At 40.6% G+C, this 27,194-nt stretch overlaps 1 protein-coding gene across 1 annotated transcript in view; it reads right to left on the minus strand.

Moving 5' to 3' along the window:
- The window catches only part of LOC308364800 (zinc finger FYVE domain-containing protein 9-like), a 102,075-nt gene extending 80,724 nt beyond the window's left edge, over positions 1 to 21,351 (minus strand). The window contains exon 1 of the mRNA XM_080838043.1: positions 21,098 to 21,351. The gene's annotated coding sequence lies outside the window, so the exon portion shown is untranslated. The remainder of the gene's footprint in view (positions 1 to 21,097) is intronic.
- Between the last annotated feature and the right edge of the window lie 5,843 nt (positions 21,352 to 27,194).

Raw genomic sequence — 27,194 nt, forward strand, 5'->3', positions numbered from 1 at the left:
AAGGTAGCATGCACTCAAATCAAGTGATAAAACATGCAAACAAGACCACTCAGCTAGGCCTAGTTAAAATTAGGGATGCACTGATCCGCTTTTTTCACCTCCGATACCGATACCGATATCTGAGGTTTAGTATCGGCCGATACCGATCCGATACCGATATAAAAAAACAGCGTGAAAATATGGTAACTGTGTGTATGTGTGTGACCACACGTGCGAGAGGGAGAAATTAGGAGTGCATGATATGAGATCTTGGTGCATTTTTTGCTCATTTGCTACTTAACATCATGTCTAGTCATCACTATCAATTCATAACATAGGCTAAAAATAATCACAAATAATGTACGTTCTAACTAGCGCTAGTGTTCATATTAGTTAGCAATCATATATCCGCTAGCGTCAACTTTAACGTTACATTGTAGAGGCTCAGCATGGTGACCTGTTAATGTATTTGCTGGTTCTAGGCTGTTAAAAGACCCACGATTACCAAAGCAGTATTCTTTATCTCCCTTTAATGTGCATTCATCAATTTCCATTACATGACGATGCATGTGATCCTACATACGTGTGTGTCTGAAATGAGAATGGGGACTAATAAGCACTGCACTGAATTACTTTAACATCAGTTATTGCTACACGATAACAATTACACAACTAATATTACTCGATACATATAATGGTGGCCATTACACAAGGCAACATATATCTCATTCATAGCTCATCCAGTCGAAATCTTAACAGGATGAACCCATCTTTATTACAGCCAATCAACATCAGGACATAACTAAATCTCCGCTTAGCATGCTAATCACTACTAATAGCAACGTGAACTCATAATACACTACCAATATACATAAACAAATAAAAAAAATTGTTTTAATTGTCACCGATACCCGATCTAAAAATGTCTTCAATATCGGTACCGATACCGATACAAATATCGGATCGGTGCATCCACAGTTAAAATAGGTGATGCTTCAGACATGCAAACAAATACATAGCACTTCAATAAACAGCACTTCCTGGTCGTTCGTGAGTGAGTAGTAGTTCGAATTGGTAGCTCTCCACAGAAAGGCATGTTCTCTTGGAGAATAACACTCCAATAATAACGCACAAAAAACAGCACTAATGCAGCTTTACTGACGTCCGTCGACTCGTCTGACTTGTTTTAAAAGGAGCGGGCTGCCTTTCATCTGTACGTGAGTGCTGGATTTCACGTCTCCAAATGTCGATTCAGATTTGAGCGTCTCATTAGACAGCTTTAAAACGCACTCAACACACTGCGCTTGGGCTCAACCTCCATTCACAAAACCAAATATAATTGAATCAGGGTTGTTTTTACGCTGAATATTAATTGTTTTGGTAGTAGTTCTTTCACTTAAGAAACTTCTCAATTTCTCCTCTAATATCGCCACAGACTGGTCTAGTTATTTTCCTAGGGAAGTCGTGGAGTGTGGGTTGGCGACCATCTAACCTGGGACTGCTTTCTGTCGGGTGCTTTGCATTAAGGTGATCACTTAAAGGCGAGCTGCTTCTGTGCTAGCTAAATTTAGCTTTCAAATGCTCCATACAACTTTAGTTTGGTCGATTGTTCCATCATTTTGCCTCTTAAATAGAAACTTTCCGCTCAGCTCTCCCCATCTTCCACTACCACTTCGTTATCTCCTGTCTAAATGACTGCAGGCACGTTTCGTGTCGTGTCAACGCAAACCGAAAGTAAACAACGTTGCGTTACCTGCGTTAAAATATTTTATCGCATTAAGCCCGTCTACAATGATATCATAGATTAACGCATTAACGTTGATAGTCCAAATTAATATTGTTGTCAAGTAAAAATCAGTTCTTCTTGGAAAATTACACCCTGAAACCCGCAATTTTCGCCTATTTCTATAGACGCACGCGTGCAACTGTAATTTCAAATCAAGTCGCACGGCCAAAATTCCAGTCGCATGTGCGACCAGATCAGTAGCACTGGCAAGCCCTGCAGTGGACAGTCGTTGAGTAACTAGTTTGTCATAATGTTTTCAAGAGATTTTGTTAGTTTTAGCTGCTAGCATACCTTTAGCGAATAGCTATTGTTCCGTTGTGCTGCTTTAAGAACATTTTCGAGAATGAGGCCCAATGTTCTTAAAAGATCCAACCTCTTCATTTTGCTCTCAAAGTGCACAAGATGCATTGGATGCAAGGAAATCTTTCAACCTGGATCCTTTTTTTAGATCATTTTGGGTCCAAATTGCTATGGAGGAAGCAGGCCCACCAGTTGATTGGCCTACCACGTGGTGCTAGAGTGGGCACTCAGAAGAGTGCAACTCCCTTCGCAACATGAAGAATACAAGCCTTATTTGGTTTGTGAGCGGTTGGAGCAGGGGTCATAGGAGGCAGGGGAGGCAGAGCCTCACCTGTCATTTTGAAAAGTGAAAAAAAAAACATATATTTATGTATTATAAAATAAAAATTCATATTTCTCTAGTTATCTGTGTTACGGGTGTCATTTCTGCATGATTCCGATCATTTCGAGCATTTTTATTATCAAAATCGCTAAATTTGCGCATTTCCGGTTCCAGAAAACAGGGACGTGCCGTGGGTTGCATTGGTGTCTATGGGCAGGGGAGGCAGTGCCTCCCCTGTGATTGCGCAATCACTCCAAACTGGGTTTTACGCATGCGTGCGCAAGCGTAGAACCTTTGAGTCGAGCTCAAAACTCATTGAAAAATCCCTTAGGGGAGGCAGGCAGTACCACTGCCTCAGGTAAGGAGGCGAGCAAGAGCGCACTTGTTGGGTATAGGTTCTGACGTCGGTTGGACCTCTTCTACACTTCTACTTGACGGCGATAATGGAACATTGTATTGCTAAGCTGAAGCAGATCTCAAAACTGGACTTTCAATCCAAACGTGAAATGAAATGTGAAATGATAAACTAGAAAATGCATTTCCTGAAGGAAATACCAGTGCATGAAATGCAAAAGTTAGGAAAGGAAGAAGAAAAGAAAGAAGAGTGAAAGAAGGAAAGAAGAGTGGAAGAAGGAAAGAAGAAATGATAGAAGAGTGAAGAAAGAAGAGAAGAGAGGATGAAGGAAAGAAGAGTGAAAGAAGGAAAGAAGAGTGGAAGAAGAAAATAAAGAAGAGTGAAGAAAGTAAAGAAGAGTGAAAGAAGGAAATAATAGTTGAAGAAGGAAAGAAGAAAAGGAAAGAAGAGTGAAAAAAGGAAAGAAGAAAGGAGAGTGAAGAAAGGAAAGAAAAGTGAAAGAAGGAAAGATGAGTGGAAGAAGGAAAGAAGAGTGAAAGAGAAAAAGAGAGTGAAAATATTGAAAAAAGGAGATAAAAATGGAGTGAAGAAGAGAGATTGAGTGTGAGAGAAAGTAGACTGAGAGGGATAGAGAGAAAGATGGAGAGATGGAGAGAAAAAAAGTAGAGAATGGAAGGTGTCTTAATGTTCCTAGTTACAGTTAAATTGAGAGGGACAGAGAAGAAGTTCCTTTGATTTGGCGCAGCTGTCAGTGAAGCACAGGTGCAAGCCAGTTTAAAGACCCTATTATGATGTCATAATGGCCCAATGTAAGTCAATGGGAAAATTTCGATTCGTTTTTATTTAATATCTTAAAAAGTATAAAGTTTAGAAAAGTGAAAAATACATATCATAAGTGTCCTTTACAATACCTACGCGACAAAGTTTGAATGAAGTTTCTACGTTAAGCGGTTCGGGCTGAATTAATCGCACAAAAAGGTAACAAGAATAAGAAGAAGAAGAAGAAGAAGCCTAGGAATAACAATACAGGGCATTTCATGCACTGTAATAATGGGAGACCAATGCCGGGGCTAAAAGTTTTCCACTGAACAGGGAAGTCGTGAGTGGATTACTTTTGTTTTTATTTTCGAGCTCCAACGAAAGTGCACCAACTATAAATTATACTGGCCAGTAGAACATGTTGGTAATGTGTGCAATGTATGCGGTGTTTAACTGTTTGCTTGTTAATATGTTGTGTAAATAAATATGTAATTGTTTTTTCAAAACCGTGTCTGAGTTGGGTAAATGGTCATTTAAATTAGCATCCCACCACCGTAGTTATATTTTCTCCAGACAAAATGAAATGAGCCATATCATTGGTGGAGGGCTACATACTCTAGCTTGTAACTATTAATATCTTATTAATAACTCATCATAATACAATAAAAAAACGATCGTTTAAAAATAATGGTATTAGACAATAAAACGTAACGTTTTTACAGTTCTGATCAGATGACAATTTTAAAACCATAGACATATACATGTATGTATACATTAGGGCTGGGCGGTATATCGATATTTGAGGTATATCGATATTTTTAAAAACGAGATATGGAATGAGACGCTATCGTCAACATCGATATAATTTCATTTCCGTTTTAAGTACAGCACATTTGTTCCGAATAACAGCCTTTTCGAGCCGCGGCTGCCGCCTCCTACTCTGCTTCTGTCTCCCGCTCTGCCTCCGGCTCACACACACACAGACCCGCCCCCACTCACGTCACTTTTTTTAAATCCCCTACAGCGCAAAAATACTTTTCTGTTATGTTTGAGATTCCTGTCATGTTTTAAGTTACATTTAATTCATTTAAATAACATCACACAACGTGTGGCTTTGACTGAAACGTTGCAGATGCGTCTTTCTGTCATGGGCAAAATAAAGACTGGCAGGCATCTCATGCGGGACTGCGCTTTCGCTGGCTACATCGAATCTAAACGACACGTAGGCCCGATTACCTCCAATATCAAATGAACGGACATTAAAGATCCCTATGGCGAGGCTACGTGCAGTTTCGGTAGGTCGGGACGATTTATGAATTTGCCTATTTTAATGCAGCTGCCGTCACTAAGTTAATGGTTATGCTGCGACTCATTGAAAATCTTGGTTACACTCTGCACCGCCCGTTGTCTCAACAGGATTGCGAACTTTGCAACTTGCTGCAGCTGCAGCTGCTTGGTCGGTCTCTTCCTCTCTAACTTGATCAGGCATAGTACGGTTTAAGTAGCATCACTGCTAATGTTAGTTAGTTAGCAAGTAGGCTATCTGTGGCTGACACCTGACTGACAGATACATTGTTGACGCACACTTTGTTCCAAATTGTACATACATGTGATTTAAATAGGCTAAAAGGTTACATAGTGTACACTTACCAGGAACACAGTTCGTCAGCCGTCAGTTTCAATACAAGTTGACCAGACTACTTGCTATGAAAGATGTGAAGCACAAAAACCGTTGCAAATGACAACAGTCAATTAACTTTACGCGGGTGTTAATCAAATAATCAAGGGAACTTTTTGGAACATTCTGAATAGCTGTATAATTTGATGAGATACGTTAATGACATCACAAAAATATAACAGGCACATCAGCAACTTGCGTGATTCTTTTCATGTAGGTAGACTGATTCATTTAACAAATTTAGGATTGAGAACAAGCACAGCGACGTCACTGAAAAAGAGAGCACAGAATGCCGAGTTGGAGCGTGCCAACGGCAACTATGTTATTATTGCGTCAAAAAATATCGATATTTATCTTATATCGACATTTTGCTTGAAAATATCGAGATATGACTTTTGGTCCATATCGCCCAGCCCTAATATACATTATATACATTTTCAAACAACTAGGGCTAAAAATTGCGTAATCACTCCATCATAGCTGCGCGGAGGAGTTCCCAAGAAGGCTGCCAAGTGGCGAAACTTGCCTCAAGGACTTTGGTGAAACGTTACCAGAGCAACAAAAGGGCTAGCAGGGCAACAAAATGTAGTTGAAGCCTAGTCTACAAACTTGTTTAAAAGACAGATTGATTAAACTACGAGCCAATGGACTTTTTTTTTGTCATGTTTGTCAACTGACCTTGAAAAGTAGGCTAATTAGCTTGCAAATGATGTCCTTTTCTTCTTCTGCCTCTTCTAACAAGCGTATTCGCACAACTTTGGTAACGCGACCTTTTCCTACACTCAGTTTTTCAAAACACGAAAGTCTCATGCTTATTCCTTCCTTTCATTCATCACAATTATTTATAAGGCATAGGGGTGGGCAATACGGCAATCACGGTATTTGTAATTTTATATCACGGTTACGGATATCATGGTATATTATACGTAGGGTAAGCAGATTTGAGTTTGTGAAAAATAGGACAATTCAGCGGTGGCTAAATGTGTCCACAGACATAGGCTATACAGTATGATCATTTATTTATTGACCCTTATGAACACTAACTTGCACGGCACGAAAACCAAGGTTATCGGGCCCGTATACGCTGTGATACAGCCGCGAATGATCACCATTCCTGGTCGATCGTGGACATTCCCCCGAAATATCCGTCTGCCACATACGAACGGAATTTCCCGGGAAGGAACCTGCGAGGGGAGGGGGGGCGATGTGTTAAGCATTCTCACCTCCCGCTGACAGAGGTGGGAAATGCTCTTATTAGCATATTGACTGTCAGCAGTCTAGCCACACACACCCTGCTACAGCCATTGGTTGAAAACGAAAAGGAATTGAAATAAAACGTCTTGTGATGAGACGGAATGAGATTCTGTCTATTGGTCAGCTTTCAAATGACAAAACGTATCCCCTCCCATTTACAGCTATTGCCCCATAAAAACGAAATTAAAATGTACTCGATAATAATTTAATTAGAGGTGCACCGAAAATTCGGCAACCGAAAAAATTCGGCCGAAAACGCAAAAAAAGACACATTCGGCTTTCGACCGAAAGCCAAATGAGTGGCCGAATCGGAGGCTGAAAAGTGGTGGTGACGCAAAATTATCGTCAGAGTTCCTAATTTCCGTCTCCTCAATGCAACTTGTCTTCTAATGCCTTCTCAGTTAGTTTACGTGATCTTCCCTGCACCATCATATCTTCTACACTTCTCTGTTCTTCCCCATCAGACATCTTACACGTTGCAGAGTTCAGGGATGTAAACACATGTATGGTCAAAAAAGAGAGAGATTATTGATTATCGCCCCGTGGCAAAATATCCATAGATTAACATTGACACCGACCCCCTGACCCCCGACATCCCCGCCCCACCGCTATAGGCACATAGAGTAAAATGAAATTCTGAAAATCAATATACACCAACACTTATTTGGATTATTCAATAAAACATTTTATTTCAAAACATTCTTTAATCCTTCTTCCTCTTCTTCCTGGCCACCTCCTGCGAAGTATCCAGGGCCTTACGTCTGGCTGCATTCATTTTCATTAAATGTTTGAGACGTGTCTGCCTCTCTTTGGCCAGAGCAGTAGACTTGGCCTTCTCAGCACTGCATGTAGCACTGCAGCCAAACTCCGCCTGCCTCTTTTGCTTTGCCTCCGTCCTTTCCTCTCTTACCCCTTTTCCACCAAAGCTGGTTCTGGGCTGGTTCCGGGCTGGTTCTGGGCTCTTTGGTTTTCCACCGAAAAAAACCTGGCTCCGGTTCTAAAAAACAGGTTCCAACTCAGCACCAACTTTTAGGTGGGCCAGAAAACAAGAACCAGTGACGTCGCGGTTCGTCCCTGGGTTATGGGCGGAGCTACCCCACCATTTATTTCTATGCCCCACCAGAAACAGAAATATCCGCCGCCATTTTTTCCCCACCGTCAACTGAGTGAAAACGTAAATGAAAAATCCAAGGACAACAGACCAAATAACAAATTAAAAATAATAAAGAAAGCTTTCATTCATCAAAATGGTTTGGTTTGTCTGCCTAGTATACATTGACTCTTTCAATCGGACTTGTTTTTTGTGTTTGTTATCACACTTAAAATTAGCTGTTGACCTAGCAAGTTTGTGTAGCAGTTAGCTAACTAGCACTACCTGCCTTGAGGTACTGCTACAGTTGTTATGCTAGTCAACCATCATGAGTTGCATTGCCTTTCGTTTGATCTACGTGAGGAAATAGAAAACCCGTAGTTGTATCATTAACTGACACCGTAATGTTCTGCTGATTTTGTATTGTTTGTACTGAAGAAGACGTGCCACTTGAAAACATAAACAAAATTCATGTAGCAGCTTGCTAGCTAGCTGCCGTGAGGTATTGCTACAGTTATGGCAACTAGTAAGCATATATCAGTTGTAGCTAGTCAACTCCCGTCAGTCGTTTGATCTACGTGGGAAAATATAGAAAACCCATTGCCAAGTAAACAGAACATTAACTTAAGCTTATATGGTACTGCATGGTATTAAAAAATGAAACACAATAGAAGTTTTATCGACATTTGTTTGCTTTCTCCCTGGAAGAAAACCACTCGTGAATAACTAGTAACATGTCAAAACATTCGAAAATGTTCAGTTAGGACAACGGAGGCGTATGACGTGATTTAAAGACGTAGCTAGCCCTACTCTGGCTCTCAGTCGGTGGAAAAGCGAGCCGGTTCCAAGATAAGAACCAGCACCGAACCGCATAAGCACCAGCCCAGAACCAGCCCAGAGCCAGCTTTGGTGGAAAAGGGGTATCTGTCGGCCTTGTCCCTTCTCCCTGCAGCCCTAATGTTCAGGCAGAGAGATTTATCCACTGGCCCCATTTGGATGTCATCTCTAGAAAACATGCCAATGCCAGTCTTGCCCCTAGACTTCAGCACATATTTGACTGTTTGAACTGCATCAAAAGTGGAGATTTTCATGTTGGCTCTTTTTGTATCAATCACATCTCCCACCAGTGGCCCATGAAAGATGGAGAGGGCACCTCTGATTACCTGGCTGAGATCTGGATATTTCTCCAAACTAATGACATGTGCCCACCACTTCACAATGTCATCTCCATCTGTATACTTGGCCAGGTTGGGGTCAACATTGTACCTAAGAATCTCCCTGGTGATGTCACTCTCTAGGGGCACTAAATGATTCAACATCTTAGCCAACTCCTTCAGCTGAGTAACAGCCTGGGAATGGCCCCTCACCACGGGATCAATGGTGGACAAGGCCTGTAGGGTCTTACTTTTGAGAGGCAGTTTGTTTGCCATGTACTTGCCACAAGCTGTGTAAGCCTTGGTCACCTTCCCAATAAAATCCATGATTACCTGCAACAAATACAAAAAAAACAAATGAATAAAAGTACATTTTAAATTTACAAGATGTTAAACGCTCTTACCATTCTACATATAAATGTAAAAATCAGTCAATCAAACGAAAGAGTTATTACAATACGTGTTCCATTAGTCCCATATGCTGTCCTTCCGTGATTACGCTGTTGTATTTTTTAACCTGAATCGTGATAAAATGGAAAGAAAATGGGAAGAAGTAGTAAACTTTATTTAAAATACTAACCGGATGATTTGGGTGGGCTGCAATCAGGTCTTCTGCAACTTTCCCAACATAAATCTGGGAGTGAAGTGTTTTATTTGCCAAGTCCAATTCTAACAATTTGTTTGGCGACATCTTCAGATGCTCGGGCTTGATGAAGCAGGCAAGAAAGTTGATGAATACTTCAAGTTGTTTATCATGAAGCTTGTGAACCAAGGTTTTACTTCCCTTCAATGAACATAAAAATCACATTTTTAGAACTGACTGAACTTGCTGTTGTTTTACAATAGACATCAGAATCGTCTTACTTCTATGTTGAGTTGCATACAATGTATAGAAAATTGCTCACTTGAAAGACCATCACTTATTCCTTCAAAATTGGAAGGACACCAAGGTACACACTAAGGTGAAGGTCCACTTTTTGGTTTTCCACCCAAATCTTCTTTACAATTCTTGCCTTCCTTTTCTTCCCCAAATCAGTCATTCCTTCAAAAACAAAAACAAAATAAAGAAACAATATATAGATCACGGTGCATACACATTTAAAGTTTGTGCAATACCGATGGTATACATAAAATGTTGCAAAGATTGTAACAGTTTGAGTGCTTCTTAGGCTAATAAGATATAATAATAATAATTAACTTGGGACAAAAGTGTCTGCTAAATCATAACCATAAAACAGTAGGTATAGATGTACAAGACACATTTTATTATTCTCACCTCACATACAGCATTTTTACTGCTGAATACTAAGATTCAATAGTGGGTTTTAGTTCCTTTTTGACCATAGACCAATATGTTACAATGTACATACATACACATACATACCCTTCTTGCAGAGCTCCTGGTGAATACATTCAACCCTTCGCTGAGCCTTATCACTCACACCATGATCTCTGTAAAAGTCCTGCAGTATTTCCTGGTACAGTTCTTGGTCCTGCTTTCCCATGAAGCCAAAGTAGAGCACTCTGAACACAGGTAGCATTCTTTTAGTGCTGATCCCTACATCATACGCAGACAACCAGCGATGGCTGACAAATCGCTGGGGATTGGTGGCAGGTATGTCCAAGAACTCTGCGATTTCTTTAAGGAATGCCAACTGCAAGTAAAGACATAACATATCTTACACTACCAGCAACACTCAAAACAGTTAATAAACTAGTTAGAAACTGATTTTTCAAAAAAAAAAAAAATGAAATGCATGTTCAGATACCTGATCTGATGCCCATCGATGGTCTGTGTGGATGTCTGCAAAGAGTTGCTCCAAGTAGTTGTCAAATGGTTCAGCAAATCTCTTTGCAGCGTTGTGGACGTGATGGCAAGAGTCACCATCCACATCAAGAAGAGTGGGACAATGCCTCTCACGGATCCTTGTCTCCAGCCCAGATTTGCTCCCGCGCATCACGTTACAAGAGTCAAGCATCAAGCTGATAAGGTTGGACCAGGGAATGTTGTTTTTCTTAAAGAAGTCACACATCAACCTCTCCAAACTGGCTGAATTGACTTTAAACACTTCAAGGGAGCCCAGGTGTTCAACCACAACATCATTCAGCTCTTCGTTAAAGTAGCTGACGAGCATGGACAGAACCTTCTTGTTACTATTAGAGGTACTCTCATCCACATTCAAAGAGAAGGGGTTTTTACGTAATTTGGAGAAGGTTTTCTCTGCAAATGTATGGCCCATACCATACACCATCTTGTAAGCGGCTGCAGTGCGGGACAGTTTAAGTTCGCTAAGGGCTGCTTTGTCTGCAGCTAGACACTGGCTTAACTCAACCAACACAGGTGCCATTGTCAGAGGTAGAGAGTGCTCAGCAATAACCGCCAGGACCATTGCCTAGTAAATAGAGAAAGAAAATACATAAATGACTCATTTAGTGATTCATTTTAAACTAATTTTGTTCATCTCCATTTGCTATGCCCTCATTCTGTACTCATTTCCTCAAAAAATATGTTTGTTTAACTAGTCTTCAACACACACACTCACCTCTCCATTAGCAATGCGATTACACATTGGCACTGGAAGCTTAACACTTTCCCTGATCTTTTCTGGTGCTGAGGCCTGACACTGAGCAGCTGGTAAGGGTGGCTGGTTACGGAGGAGTTGTGCCACACTTCGAGTTGACAAAATTGAGTGCACTCTATTTGTGTGAATGGATGCCTGACAGTGTGCAAAAAGGGCATGCACCCCTCTGCTACTGTAGTTTATTTCCTTTATGCAGAGAGTACATTTAGCACAACCATTTTTTTCAATTTTCTTGAATATGTCCGACAGTATGAATTTGTGTTCAACTGCATGGACCTTGATTGTTGTTTCAAGCTTCAGCCAAGCCCATTTCCAACTGCTTTTGCAGCCTTTATCAATTTGTTGTACAAGAAGTGCCTCACTTTCCTCCATTTCCCTCATTCTGCAAATACATTGAGTTGAATATTTTAGCAAAACTGTATGCTAAAAAAAATATATAAAGATACATACAGTTCGAAAAATAGTGGTAACAACGAACGTAAATGCAGCCAGTGTTATAACTTGTATAGCTATAGCGTAAGCTAATCTGTTCGCCAACGTATAGCTACTAAAGTTGGCTAATGTACATTATATCACTGCTCTTTTCATCACAAAAATGCCATTACATCTTTAATACAGGCAGCATTACATAGGAGCAACACGACTGGCGCGCCACTCGGCTCTCCACTCTACAGTTTGTTTGACGTAGCAACAGTAACTAAGAGAGCATGCGCGTCTGAGTCAATGTCAAATGGCAAAGACAGCCAACTGTCATTCTGATACTTTTCTCGCTAAACGTCTTGGTTGTGGCTCTTGTCAAAAAGTAACTACTTAGCTTTTTGTAGAGCTAGAGTCTTCACCTGTCCAAAAGTAGCCAATTCAGCTATTTTTGTATTTTCTGTATCCTTAATGCTGCAACACAACTAGCGTGTAGGCATATTCCTATTTAGTGCTATCCATAACATTGTTAATTTGTTATACAAATAACACGATATACGCGTATGTCGCGACATCTCAATTTAGCTGACTTCGCCTTCACAGTTTGAGCTAGTTGTACAGTTATTAATATTGATATTCCTAGCTATGGCATTTTCACGTTGGATAAACATACAAATACATAGATACAGGTAGAACGTAAGTTTGTATTAAAATGTATTTACCTCAAATCCTGTCCTTCGGGTGTCTGTCCTTCCCACCTTCACAGTTCGCTAAAAACTAATCTAAACTATTGAACTACACAAAAACACTTAACACTATAACACTATAACAAAGAACTAAACTATAAATCCTAAAACTTAAGTTAAATATATATTTACACAAAATTATTATTAAACGGTACTTTTACTAGCTATGAAGGATGCGGGATCAAAAATTTGCTGTCTCTCTCTTTCGACGTCTTCACTCTACAACAGGGTTTCACGAGCGTTGATAGGGACCCAACCAAGTAACCAGGCAGGTCCACGAGAGATGTCATGTCAGATCAGCAACCAGGGAAGTTTCTGGAACGTCCGAGTGTCCCTCGAAAGTTTGTAACATAATGTCATATCATAACCAACAAGGGACGTTGCTGGAACGTCCCGAATGTCCCCCGAAAGTTTTAATATAATGTCATTTCATAACCAATTACAACCCCAACGCCCCGCTCTTCGGATCTGCATGATTCACACAAGTCACCCAAACCGCCGTGAAAAAAGCGAGAGGCGCCGAAAAGCGCGCCGTTTGCATCCATGAGAGTTAATGCTCAAGCTGTATGCCACAGTTCAGAAGCTCTTCCTTACACAGAACTTTTCTTTATAAACGAGTGCAAAGCAGCTTCTCAAAAATCGCTAAAAACTCCACATTGACTGATTCAAGGCAGGCTATCAGTGTAGATTCTTGCTAGGGGTGAATCACGTTGCTATTTCCAGCATGGAGCAGTTACAGTTTAACTTTCGTTTTTATCCAATATCAATAGTTATCTTCATTCATCCGTATATCTCGTATCTTCTTAATACTGAAAGATAGAAAGGATTTTTCGATACCTGTTCTCGTAGAATGCTTCAATGAATTACCAGTTCCAACTTTAGCTTCGGTGGGGAGACGTCCTTTTCACCGGTGCAGCAAACTATCTGCGTTCCACTCCTTGTACAGGCAATCCAGCGAAGTTCAGCTAAGCTAGTTTTTTGACTAAATGTAGTGGCACTCCGCCTGTCTGAGTCTTCTGTACCACATTATTTGAGTTCAGTTCTAAAGCTATTAATTGACACGCGTGAAACAAGATAAACTTCAATAAAAAATGTTGGATCAAAAATAGAAATACAAGTTTGCACGGTCAAAAAACTATGTCGCTTCCAACATCTGAGCTCAAAATCTAAAACTAACAGTTCCTTGATATCAGTTCTCCAACATTTGAAGATTTCAAATAAACATTTTTCCTTGAAAAACATGTCTAAACATTTATTGTAAGCAGTAGATTTAAAGGCACAATATGCAACAATTATGCTTCAGGATTAGGGTTAGGATAGGCAGTTTAACCTTAAAATAACAGCTTAAAAAAAATTGGGGCGCTACAATGACTTTTAATATGGAGAATTGCGTCCGTGCCAATGGCATAGCAGGGTCGATAGGCATATAACTGTCTTCTGTAGTTTTGCCTGCCGATGCCCGCCGACCTGACTTTGATTACCTTCTGCCGATCTAGTAAGTAGCTTATTTGCCGTCTTGCTTAGTCTTGTGTTGCACATGATTGATGTTTGACTGTGTAAGGACAGTCGTTGAGTAATTAGTTTGTCATAATGTCAAAGTCAGCACATTTCAAGAGATTTCGTTAGTTTTAGCTGCTAGCATACCTTTAGCGAATAGCTATTAATCCTTAATGCACCTTTAAGCAATATTTAAAAAATAGTGTTTTGACAACTTTAAACGGAACTGTCATTTTCGGTTTCGGTTTCGGTATTCGGCCAAGCGATTAATTATGTTTCGGTTTCGGCCACAAATTTTCATTTCGGTGCATCTCTAAATTGAATTGATATTCTGTCTTCAGGGTTTTTGCTCCGGGGTTATCACAATTCTTGATTTGCCTTCCATTTTCAGAGATTCAGAGTTCTGTCTTTAGGGTTTTGATTCCGGGGTTATCACGATTCTTGATTTGCCTTTAATTTTCAGAGTTCGAGGGTTGCAATGTACTTTCGAGGCTGTTCCACTCATATTCCGGAGCTTCCTCTCAGTAATGTTCTTGAGATTCACAGAGTCGGGCTTACTCTGATATTGAGATAGTCATTTCCCAACTTGGAACATGTTTGCCACTCGTGAATATCTAACCTGTGTCTTTTCAGGTAGATTTTGAAATCTTACGCGAGTTTAGAACCTGCGCTCTTCAGGTTTCTGGTGCTGTGCTCCAGCCACTGAGCCACCTTTCCGGTACAGATAATCGCTAGTTGGTGCAAGCAACTCACTGGTTTATCATTCCCCCCTCCTCTGTGGTATTTCTCTTCTGTTACTGGAGCTTCTGATCTAGTTATAGTTAGTTTAAGTGGGAATTGTTTAGTGGACTTATGTGAAGTTTTAATTATGTTCACTTAAAGGCGCCCGAGGCAACATTAGAGGCTTGAGACTCGAATAATAAACGTAACGTCGAATAATAAACATTTCTAGTCTTTTTTACACGTAGTAAGTTTCAATAACACCATACCATTACATATCGACATTCAAGAAGCAAAGATGAGACGTCGTTGTGTGGTGAGAACTGATTAAAAAAATCGCCTGGCTTCTTTTTTCCACGGTAGATCGCAGGTTATGCTAGAAATGGCTTAACATGGGTGGGATGGAGAAAGATAACACCTTTCCATCCAGACGCAAATTTAGCTAATCGGAATCTGTAAGTGGTTTCCAGATATATATATATAGTTGATCCGTCTTATTTGACGAAGCAGTGAGTTAGCTGTCTTTCAATATCTTTTGTCGAATTATCTCACATGTTTACGGTGGTATGTGTTTAAAAGTTTTAACTTGTGTAATGTTCCTAACTTATTATTTCACCTTAATGTTCTTGAGAATCGTTTCTGGCATGTAATTATACAGAGTCAGGCTTACTCTGATAACAGTAATTAAGAGTCGTTAACAGTCGTTAAGCAACTTGGGCCATGGTTGCCACTAGTGGGGATCGAACCTGTGACTTTCAGGTTTTTTAAATCAGTGAAGCAGTGACGGGGTGCCTCCCCTGGCGGGGGTTGTTTTCAATCCAGGTCAATTCAATTAACATAACAAATAGAGATGCACCAAAATGAAAATTTGTGGCCGAAACCGAAACCGAAAAATAATTAATCGCTTGGCCGAATACCGAAACCGAAAATGACAGTTCCGTTTAAAGTTGTCAAAACACTATTTTTAAATATTGCTTAAATCTACTGCTTACAATAAATGTTTAGAAATGTTTTTCAAGGAAAAATGTTTATTTGAAAATCTTCAAATGTTGGAGAACTGATATCAAGGAACTGTTAGTTTTAGCTTTTGAGCTCAGATGTTGGAAGCGACATCGTTTTTTGACCGTGCAAACTTGTATTTCTATTTTTGATCCAGTAAACATTTTTTTTTTTTAAGTTTATCTTGTTTCACGCATGTCAATTAATAGCTTTAGAACTGAACTCAAAAAAACGTGGTACAGAAGACTCAGACAGACGGAGTGCCACTACATTTAGTCAAAAAACTAGCTTAGCTGAACTTCGCTGGATTACCTGTACAAGGAGTGGAACGCAGCTAGCTTGCTGCACCGGTGAAAAGGATGTCTCCCCACCGAAGCTAAAGTTGGAACTGGTAATTCATTGAAGCATTCTACGAGAACAGGTATCGAAAAATCCTTTCTATTTTTCAGTATTAAGAAGATACGAAGATATACGGATGAATGAAGATAACTATTGAAATGGGATAAAAACGAAAGTTAAACTGTAACTGCTCCATGCTGGAAATAGCAACGTGATTCACCCCTAGCAAGAATCTACACTGATAGCCTGCCTTGAATCAGTCAATGTGGAGTTTTTAGCGATTTTTGAGAAGCTGCTTTGCACTCGTTTATAAAGAAAAGTTCCGTGTAAGGAGGGCTTTTGAACTGTGGCATACAGCTTGACCATTAACTCTGCAACGTGAACGATGTCTGATGGGGAAGAACAGAGAAGTGTAGAGGATATGATGGCGCAGGGAAGATCACGTAAGCTAACTGAGAAGGCATTAGAAGACAAGTTGCAGAAATACATTGCATTGAGGAGACGGAAATTAGGAACTTTGACGACCCATAAAAAGCTAGAGGGGGTTGCGTCATTGTTACCTTTTACTATTTTGAGATCGTATAGGTGGCCTGTGCTCCTTGCTTGTGTAATCAGACAAGAGTGTATAATTTTGCGTCACCACCACTTTTCGGCCTCCGATTCGGCCACTCATTTGGCTTTCGGCCGAAAGTGTCTTTTTTTGCGTTTTCGGCCGGATTTTTTCGGTTGCCGAATTTTCGGTGCACCTCTAGATATGTGACATGAGATGACAGATATGTGACATGTGACATGTCCAATGATGTTGAGCAGCAGCTCACTGAACTTCTCTGCGCTTGTGACTATTTGGCCTTACAACTCGATGAATCCACAGACGTGGCTAGCCTTGACATTCTCTTGGTTTATGTGCGGAATGATGACTTTGAAGAGCAGTTCTTATTTAAAGCAGATTTGCCGACATGTACCAGAGATTTTTTTACTGGAATTGACACATACTAGAGATGCACCGATCAATCGGCCGCCGATTAAAAAAGCCGGTTTTATATCCAATCGGCCACAATCGGTGACCTGCAGGTCACTGTCATAATTTCCGGTTTTCGGCCGATCAAACTGACCCGCATGTGAGGTGCGTAGCAGCTCAAGGCGCCCAGAGCAAAACAGCTAAAAACTAGCAAGACTCGGGAAGAAAACATGTCGCTGATTTGGACTTATTTCACTGTGTGCCAGGACGACCCAAAACACACTGTTTGTAGGCTAATGATTGCAAGTCAAAAATAAGCCGTGGAGGATCAACGCCTAAGACATTTGGAACAACAAACTTAATATGCCACTTGGAAAAGAAGCACCCAGGTGTGTTTAGCAAATATAAGGACACTGCCGCTAAGAGGAGGGATGCAGCAGAGTCGCAGCAACCACAGCTTCATCAAGTGCTTCTACGCTGTGAGGAATGCCCCGGGTCCCACACCGCCGACAATCTAAGAGCCAAATTTGACAAAATGTTGGCGGAGTGGAAAATCGATAAGAAGAGGGTTCATGTCGTGTTGCGTGACAACGCTCGGAATATGACCAAAGCACTGGATGATGGCAACCTCCCCAGTCTCCCGTGTATGGCACATACACTACAGTAAGCGGTGATTCAGGGACTGCAGTCTCAACGCTCTATCACTGACCCTGTGGCAAGGAGAATAGTCACGCACTTCAAACACTCATCGCTAGCCTATTCAAAACCCCACGCTATCCAGGAGGAGTTGGGTCAACCCACGAAGCGCTTGCAACAGGATGTCCCCACAAGGTGGAACAGCACATTTTATATGTTGCAGTCGCTGTTGGAACAGAAACGTGCCCTGGGCTTATACGCAACAGAACACGAGCTCCCGGCCGTACTCACCACAAATCAGTGGGGGTTAATTGAGAATTTGTTGAGCATCCTTGAACCTCTTGAGGAACTCACTAAGACAATTAGCTCCTCGTCAGCCACCACCGCAGTTGTCATCCCTGAAATCACCGCACTGAAGCGCCTTTTGGGGAGAGCAGCAGACACAGACCGTGGTGTGGGCACTGCCAAAGCCACGCTGTTGGAAGCAGTCCAGAGAAGGTTTAAAGACATTGAGAAGAATCCACTGTACGCTGCGGCCACTGCTATGGATCCCAGGCAAGTTATAACTTACTGCTAATAATGTTAATCAGCCCACTACTATTCTTAAATGAATAAGCATTTTCTACTAAGCTATAGGCTAACGTGTTTGCATGGGTATATCAAAACATGAAAATAATTAAAACAAAAAAAGGTATTTTTTGTTGGCCTTTTAGTGCCTGATTGTGTATGTTCAGAGTGCACAACATTTATGTATTGCCTGGCTAATGTGGCTATATGATAAAAAATAAAATCCCTTTTGTCTGTTGATAGATACAAAACCTGCTACTTCTCAGCAGAAGTAAAGGATGAGGTGAAAAGGGTGCTTCTGAACATGCTGGACACAGTGGACACCAGTGCCAGCAAACCCACACCTGATCAGCCTTCTGAGGAACCTGCAGCCAAAAGGGCAAGTCCACTGCTTTCGGTGCATGCTGAGATACTGAAGGAGAGTGCTAGCAATGAGGAAGAGCGACTTCATCTGTGCAGTTACATCGTTACCTGTCCGAGTTGCCCATCAAGAGATCTGAAGATGAAACTGTAAATGATGTACTGAAATACTGGCATGAAAACAAAACACACTACCCTGCACTTGCCCCGCTTGCCCAAGCCTACCTCTCTGCTCCATGAACAAGCGTCGATAGCGAGCGCTTGTTTAGCTTGGCTAGTAATGTCATAGATGAGAAAAGAAACAGGCTTTCTGGTGAGAAGGCAGAGATGCTTCTGTTTGTGAAGAAGAACCTGCCATTGATGGTTAAGTGATTGCATTGGGAGTGGGGTGGAGTACTTTGATAACAACCTAAAGCTACCTGTCTGTATTGATGTTTTTTTAATCCCATATTATGATGCACGTTTTTATTTAGAGAGGTCAAAGGCCTGAAATGTGCAATTTACTTTGAGAACCAGTTTATTTTCAGTACATAATAGTGCACTTTATCTTTTGTTTGTATTTATTTTAGTTTTATCCTAGTTATTGACCTGTAAACTGGACTGAATGTCAGTGTTCAAAATAAATCTGCTCAGGAGGCACTGTTGAAACTCACTCTATTTCTTATTTGTGATGTTTTATTCTTGAAAAGGGGAGTTATGATAGCATATAGCCTACCACTAGTTGTGGTTTTAATTGCAGTTATATAAGCAAAATGTTGTCTGGGAGAAGGGTACTCAAGCCAAACAAATATGATGTCTATTATATGATTATCATTATTTCTTAGAAAATCGGTATCGGAAAAAACGGTTTTGGCAGGTCAGACCTCCTTAAAAACCGGAAATCAGTATCGCCAAGAATTTTGCAATCGGTGCATCTCTAACACATACTTTAACTCAGTCAAGTCTCCTGCTCAAAGTGTGTTGGTGTGTCAACAGATGGGGCAGCCTCAGGAAAACATTCAGGGATCTCATTTACTATTTGAACAATTTAGACCATTTCTCATTAAAAAGTTGAGCACGTAAGTAAGGATTTATCATTTAGAAAATTAACATAAGTCCTGTTATAAGCAGAACATGTAAGTCCATCTCTGACTAGAAAGGTAAACATGTAAGTTAATTATGTATGGCTTAAGTCCATGGTATCTCAAAGAAGTTGAACATATAGGCCTAAGTCCATGATTGCATAACTGATCCTGACTGTTAAACAGTTGCTTGTGTTTTAAGTGGTACAACAGTGGTAAAGTATTAAGCCTAGTATTAGTGGTAGTAATGATAATAATAATACAATTGTTAAATTATTGGCCTGATGGTTCATGCTGATTATTTTTTGTTGGGTCTTTCACTGGTAACTTAAAATGTGGGTCATGGAGCAAAAAAGGTTGAGAAACACTGCTCTAGAGAGCGTCCTATAATGGTCCCATAAACATTCCCAAAACGCCCTGAGTGTTCCTTGAAAGTCTCCTATCAAATTGCACCCCTCCCTTCTATGCCCCTGAAGTAACATGTTGATTGCCTGGAATGATGTTCGGCTCGGTCTGAGCCACTTTGTTTGATTCTAATTTACACAGCAGAGCAGACAACTAGTGGACAGGGAGGAGGAATTCGCTGAACGTGTGTACTGGATTAAAATCGCGGACTCTTAAGTGATGAATCAATGTCGGATTCAGTGAAGTGTCAGTAAGCGTTGGCGATTTCACACTTGTTGTGGATTCTTTTAAATGAGGACTACCTCACATTTAAAGTGGAATAAGTGTCATGGCATAACAATAACTAGGAACATATATTAAAGTAACATTATGCAACGATGACACTTTTATGGTTTTAAAGGCAGATAGTTTTGGTTCCATCCTCAAATTCATTTTCACAACATATGGTCATGTGAAGGACGGATAAACCTCTGTGTCTTTCCCACTAGCCATCCAGGATACACACTATGTAGTTCTGTGTTTCGGGCTGGAAGAAAAGCTTTCACAGCATGGCATTGCCAGCTATACTGCCAAAAGACACCAGTTAGTGTGTTGGGAAGCTTCTATCAGTGTCAACTGGGCTGTTGGTGTTGTTAGCAAGTCTTTTGCATACCTTTTAGGTAGTTAGATAGCTTGCTTGCTTTGGAACAGAACTCATCACTGCTAAGAACTTAACCTGCTAAAGTCTTCGCCTCTAAACGCCTTGATATTGCAAATTTGTTTGTAACTCTGATGTAAGCTTGCAGAGAGAGCTTTCATTTAATACGATTACTGTTAACCAGCTAGCATGGCTGTTTTGTAAATTGTATTGTTAACGAGCGACTTTGGTTAAGCTAAGAAGTTAACGTTAGCTACCGATAACCGTGATCACATAACTGTCACATCAAGTTCATATTGTTTGTTCTTGCGGGTATTGGTAAATTTAAATATGTTATGCTACTGTGATAACAGTACTTTTTAACGTACAGCAAACAAAAATGTGAAAACACAACATACACAAATATAGCTAGCTGGCTAATGTTAGCCGTCACTGTAAGAACAACGCTTTATGTAGCTAAAAGAGTGTTCTATCAATGTCTTTAGTCGTTACTTACCGAGTACTTTGAAATCATGGAAAACAAAATCCTAACGAATGTTATGGTTCTTCATGTCTTCAACATCATCGTCTCTACACAATCACAAATATTCAGCAGCTATCAGGCAAGACGAATATGTGAGCTTTCGGGCCAATCCCAAGCCAAGTACCTGCATGTTGTAACTGGAAAGCTAACTGAGGATGGGACGCTCCATATTGACGTTTCAACGCTATGTCGAACTTCCCAAGCGCAGATGTTTCGATACAGTGCTCAAGTGTGTGGTCTGGTCTCATAGACATGTCTATGTCTGGTCTGGTCAAGGAATTTCTAAAAGGGGGCTCTGGTGTGGTTCAAAACGCTCATGTCACGTGGCCAGGGCTAAGTGAAATTCGGTGCATTTCACCCGTTTCTACAGGTGGCATACCTGACGCTTCTACATTTGTCTGGAATAAACCTAATCACACCAGTCTCAACCACAAAATCTCACAAAGTCAATAATACATCTCCCAGTTTATGGTTTTAATAAGAGGAGAGAGTTTTTGACAGATGCAAATTAGTGGGGTTAAGTGTGCAAAGAATTCTCCATTAAAGCATGCACGTATATTTAATCCCTGCTGTGCCCCATGGTAAAGTTTCTCTCTGACTCCGTAGTCACCATTGAAATAACGATTATGATATTAAGCAGTATCACTAGCAGTGCCATGGTTTTCTCTCGAACCACTCTTTGAAGGAGCAGGTTTTGTCCTTTCTAGACTGTTGGTGTGGTCCCAATTTTGTCATTTTTTTTTGCTGGCAATGTTCTAAACCCAGCTAGCAAGGAGAATCGGGCCGATTCCGTAAAACCTGCGGCACCGTCGGTTGAGTTGCGGAATCGGCTGAGTCTTGGCAACCGCAAATGGGCCGAGTCATTTTTGCCTACTGTAGTGCACAGCGGGAGCGGGGGGGATCGAGGTGGGGGGTTGGGTGGGTGAGGGGTGTAGTGGGGCTCGGCTCAGATACGGGTTGCCGACATGAAGCCGATTTCAACGGGTATGTGCCGTTTGGAATCATATTGAGTGGAATTCAACAATTTATAATAAGTTATTCATTGCATTTTACTCAGTTTTACGTGAATACAATTAGCTTTGAATCACTCAGTAGTATTTAATTGAATTTCACGATACAGAAAATTAGTACATTTTACTCATGTGGAGATCGTTGTTTTCATCAAATAGTTACATTTCCTCTAACGGCATTTCGCGGCATGGATGGATTGCCGCCATTAGATGCAAGCTCTCCCAAAGGTAAGGCATGTTTCATTATGCTGCTATCTAGTTTTAGTCTATTCTATGTATAACATGAAATGTGCTATGTAAAAAAAACTTGAACTTGAACTATTGTTGGCCAAGGACATTAAACGTTGCAATCAGGTTATTATCCCTACGCAGTCGAACGTTATTTTTGATCTACTGCAAGTTGGGAAAACTAACAGCTTAGCCCAAGTTTGTTTCGCTGTAGCCTAACTTAAACTGAAGTTGATTCAGATAGTCGATGTTGACTTGTTTCTACACAGCATATAAAGGACTTAACAGTGTCCAGCTCTATTATAACAAATAAATGGGGTGTCCAAGCATAATGTACTGTGGGCAACCGCCGGCTAGCCATGCCGCCTCTTATCTTACCTAGGGCCTCGCCTCAACCATATATTCTAAAGCCAACTTTGCAAACTAGCTAGCATGTAGCATAGCCCAGTTGACTAGAGACCGCCACTTTTCTGCACAGATGTATGAGTACATTTAACTGTCAGGTGAATAATTGCAAGTTACATTTAGAGCATTTTGTTTTCTGAGCGTAAATTGCCCTCGAGTAACGTCAGGCTTAATGAGGGCTAACAGCTATGTTGCTTAAAGAACACTAGCTAGCGAGAGTTGTGTTGCTGCAGTTTTAAACGATTAGCAGCGTTAGCTGTTTCATATCATATTTTATTAACTTTTCATGAACATGCTGATTTGATTTTTTTTTTTTTTTGCACGCTCTGGCTGGTGTTATGCTAATTCTAATTGTATCAAGGCATTGTCAGACACGTAGGCTCGGTTTGACGTTGTTCACAGTAGCAACTATGCTCCAATGCGGCCAGGTTATGTTCTCTTTCAGTTTTTCACTCGTGCTCATTGACTGCATCTCATGCATTTAGTTTGAGCTGCCTGTGAATGTCGAGGTCGAGCGTCGCACAGACTCATAGTGAGGCGATCGTTGTTTCATCTGCTTGTGATTACATTGAAAGACTAGCCTAAGCTCCATCATTTTATTTTCTTCTAGAATGTATCACGTTGTCGAATTTGTCAGGAGCAACGAAGTCGAAGTTGTGCCATCAAAATGTCTCAATGGGAACAAGTTTCTGGCCTCCATGCAAAACAATAGCTGTCCCGCAAGGCTGCGCCAAGACAAGATGAACCTACCTCTTTGTGGGCTCTGTACAAAATATGAGTGCTTTATTCTCATGGTATAGTAATGCTTTTACCCTGTTAGTTATTAATGTTTTCTTACTGAAATAGCAAGCATTAATCCGCCCATCTTAACCTAATCTGTATCGTCTTGTATTTATGCTAACAGAATCATATGAACATGCCCTGGCCAAGTTGCCTGTGGCAACTGTACAGTCTGATCTGCAAACAGAAGATGACAGTGTTCCTGAGTTCCTGAAGAGAAAGAATCGGTAATGAGCCATACAGCACAGTGAGATTCAAATCCATCTGTGTTTTTGCTTAATCAGATTTGCCCTATTTCTGGCAAGATTGTACAAGAAATTTACAAGAAACCAAGTGGCTCAGAATATTATATTTACACTTTTTGTGTCGCCTTGTCGCCTATTCAACAAAGAGGGTAAAACCAGTTTTGATTTTATGTCATCTTTAATCAACCAGAGGCTGCAAAAGACCACAAAGCAGCAGTGATGATGATGAAGCCCCGGCACGCAACGTTTCAGCCAGGAAAAAGATTTACACGCTACTAGTGAATGCTCCTCGATCACAGCCCCTGAAGGTAAGGACTAACATTTTAAAATCTTTTGTTATGGGCCTATTTCACAGCAGCCGTTTTTTCCAAGAAGCACAAGTGTCATTGATGACATCCAATAAGGACCTGATTCTGCTAAACTGAATCAGAATATTATTGGAAATCATTAATAACACCTGTGCTTACCCTGCGAAAAATTACTGCTGCTTTAAAGAGACCCATTCTTGGCCCATTGGATTGCAGTCATTTTTGCACAATTATTTCCATTCATCTTTACAAAGGTGTCTGAATTAAATGAATGAAAGTAATGTTAAAATGTCAATATAGCTCTAGCCGGAGGAAATCTGTTATCTCCCTCCTCTGCAACAGACATCATGGCGCGTTGGTCCTCAAGAACTGCTACAAACATCACAGCTGATCAGTTTTCTCCATTCCATGCAATGAACATCACAGCAGCAGATTTTTTTTCTGATGATATGACCTTCACAGCAGCTGATCAGACTTCTCCAACCCATGCCATGAACACCACAGACACTGTTACCATTCTCCCCGCAGGTCCAAGTCGTTTTTCTACTTGCCAAATTAGGAGCTTTTCACCAGTTGGAAGGAATCCAGTGCCCCTGATCTCAACCGTAGACCGTGTAAGATTTTCAAAAACAGCAAACCGACAGTTAGCCTGGCCATTGCCTTGAAATTATGTAGTTATTTGGGATTAATCACAGGTGGGAAGGGTTGAACTTGTAATCAGTTTTAGAGTGAGAATGTGGTGATATCTATTTTCTCTTATATTTTATTAGAACACTCCATGAGAACAGAATGTGCAAAACACTCATGTTTCTGGGGAGGCGATGCCTACACGTAAGTATTCTATAATGGTGGACTGTTAACAGTAATGTATGTATGAATGTTGCTTCTACCAATGTCTTTATCTTTTCTTTTTGCAGCTATTCTCAGGGAGATATTGATCCAGTTGAACTCCCTGAAGGAACAGCAGACGCTCATTCTGGTTCAGCTACAAAGACTCTCAAGCACTGACCCACACACTGATGCACTGCCTACTATGGCAAATTTTAAACTTCCACTTTCCACCCAGGAAGACCTGTCTAGCCTGGAGGAGCTTTTAATGAACCCACAGGAAAGAAAGAAATTGGTGAGCAAAATATGACTTTCTTAATAGTGTGCCCAGACCTAATTGTTGAATTATCACAAACTAATCATTCAGTCAGTAATGAGTAGTGATATACATGCTTTTCTTTTAGACCACACACCTTGGAATTGTAGGAGGCCTTACTGTGAAGGAGACTGTGTGGCGTATTATGACGCAAACGATGACAACAACATTTGCAAAGGCAGTGAACTGGAGCGGTGCAAATGAAAAAACAGCCTTCAAAAGCACGACATTGAAGTGTGTGGTAATAGGTAAGCTATAGCTACTAAGTTACTTTAATTATTGCAGACATTGGAGTGCATAATTCATCAGCATGAATTGTCATGTAGCACTCTCTTTTGCTTCTTGTTTGTTTGAGCTCAGATGCTGTAAGAAGAAATGTTATGACTGAAGACGCTACGGACAAGGAAATTGAGCGATTGATCACCCGCTGGCTCCAACTGGCCTCTGATCGGGATGGAGGTCGGAGTCGGAGGGGAAATCGTCAGAGTTCACCGCTTCAGTCACTGCCACAAGCCCTTCAACAATAAAACACACACACACCAACTGAAGACTAGGGATGGGTATCGTTTGGGTTTTTTCCGATACCGGTACATAACCGATACTTTTAAAACGATACCGGTGCCTAAACGGTGCCAGAACCGATACTTTTTTTTTTTTTTTTAATTAAAGACATTAGGCTTATTTATTGCCAAGGCAAATAGTTTTCTTCAAATTTAACAATATATTAACTGTTTAAGGTATACTATAAATAAAAATACAAAACACTTGGCTTCAAACCTTTTAACTTCAACTATGAACAATATATTAACTTATAACAACTGTTTACAGTATACTTAAATAAATATAAATAAATACATAACACACTCTGTACACACACTTCACACTTCAGTAATACTTTTGCAGAAATATGAGCATGTTTGCCTTCAGAGTAAAAAAAATATTAATTAGTTTGCATTTATTTAAACCCACTGGTTTCGTGAATGTGTACTGCCCCTTTAAGAGTTTAGCTTCAGAGCCTCTTGAGTTCTCTCCCCCAAACACGCAATTTTGTTGTTGCATATGCTGCACGTCGCGTTGTTTGAATCTTTTTGTGCGAAATACAGCCACACTTTTGATCGTTTACCTTTTGACATTTTCTCCGTTATATTGATGGCTAGCTCTGTTTGTGCTTGCTCTGTGCAAGGCTGCCTGCTCTTCGCTGTCAGACTGTTGCAATGTTATTGTAGCGTCCGAGTGCTCTCTTAAGAACTCACATTGAGAAGGAATATCTTTGGATGAGACGGTAGCTCTCCGTTTAATAAAGCGTATCCAACTTCTGCTTAGAACAACCACACTTATCTTGAAACCGAAACCACACGCAAGTCAACCCATTACCATGGCAACTACTCAACACAAATCTCGTTTCCACTAGTCCCATACGGAATGCAGCGTGAGCGACACAGGCGAGAGTCTACATTGGGAGATGGAGCAGTTTTATATGTGCCCCACGAAATCTGTTAGCAACACAAAAAAGTATACAGATCGTACTCAGAAAGATCTACGCCACTAACGTTACATCTCGTTAGCTATCGCTAGTTTTGTTAAATTATAAAAATTAAAAAAAATTAAAAAAAAAAAAAAAAAAATCTGATCAGGCACCGAAAGGAAGCACCGAAATCTGCGTTGCATTTCGGTCCGGGTAGGTATCGGTTGTATGGAACCGGTGCCGTATTGGTACCGGTTCTTGGTACCCAACCCTACTGAAGACGCTACGGACAAGGACATTGAGCGATTGATCACCCGCTGGCTCTAACTGGCCTCTGATCGGGATGGAGGTCGGAGGGGAAATCGTCACTGACCTTTATGTTTTGTTTTCTTTAGCAAACAGATTATACTGACCATTGTATTTGAAGAGTTCAGATGTGAAACCCTTGAAGTCCATATTCCCCCCCAAAAAAAATCAAAAATGAA

This window comes from Sprattus sprattus, assembly GCF_963457725.1.
Source record: "Sprattus sprattus genome assembly, chromosome: 4".
Taxonomy (NCBI): Eukaryota; Metazoa; Chordata; class Actinopteri; order Clupeiformes; family Clupeidae; genus Sprattus; species Sprattus sprattus.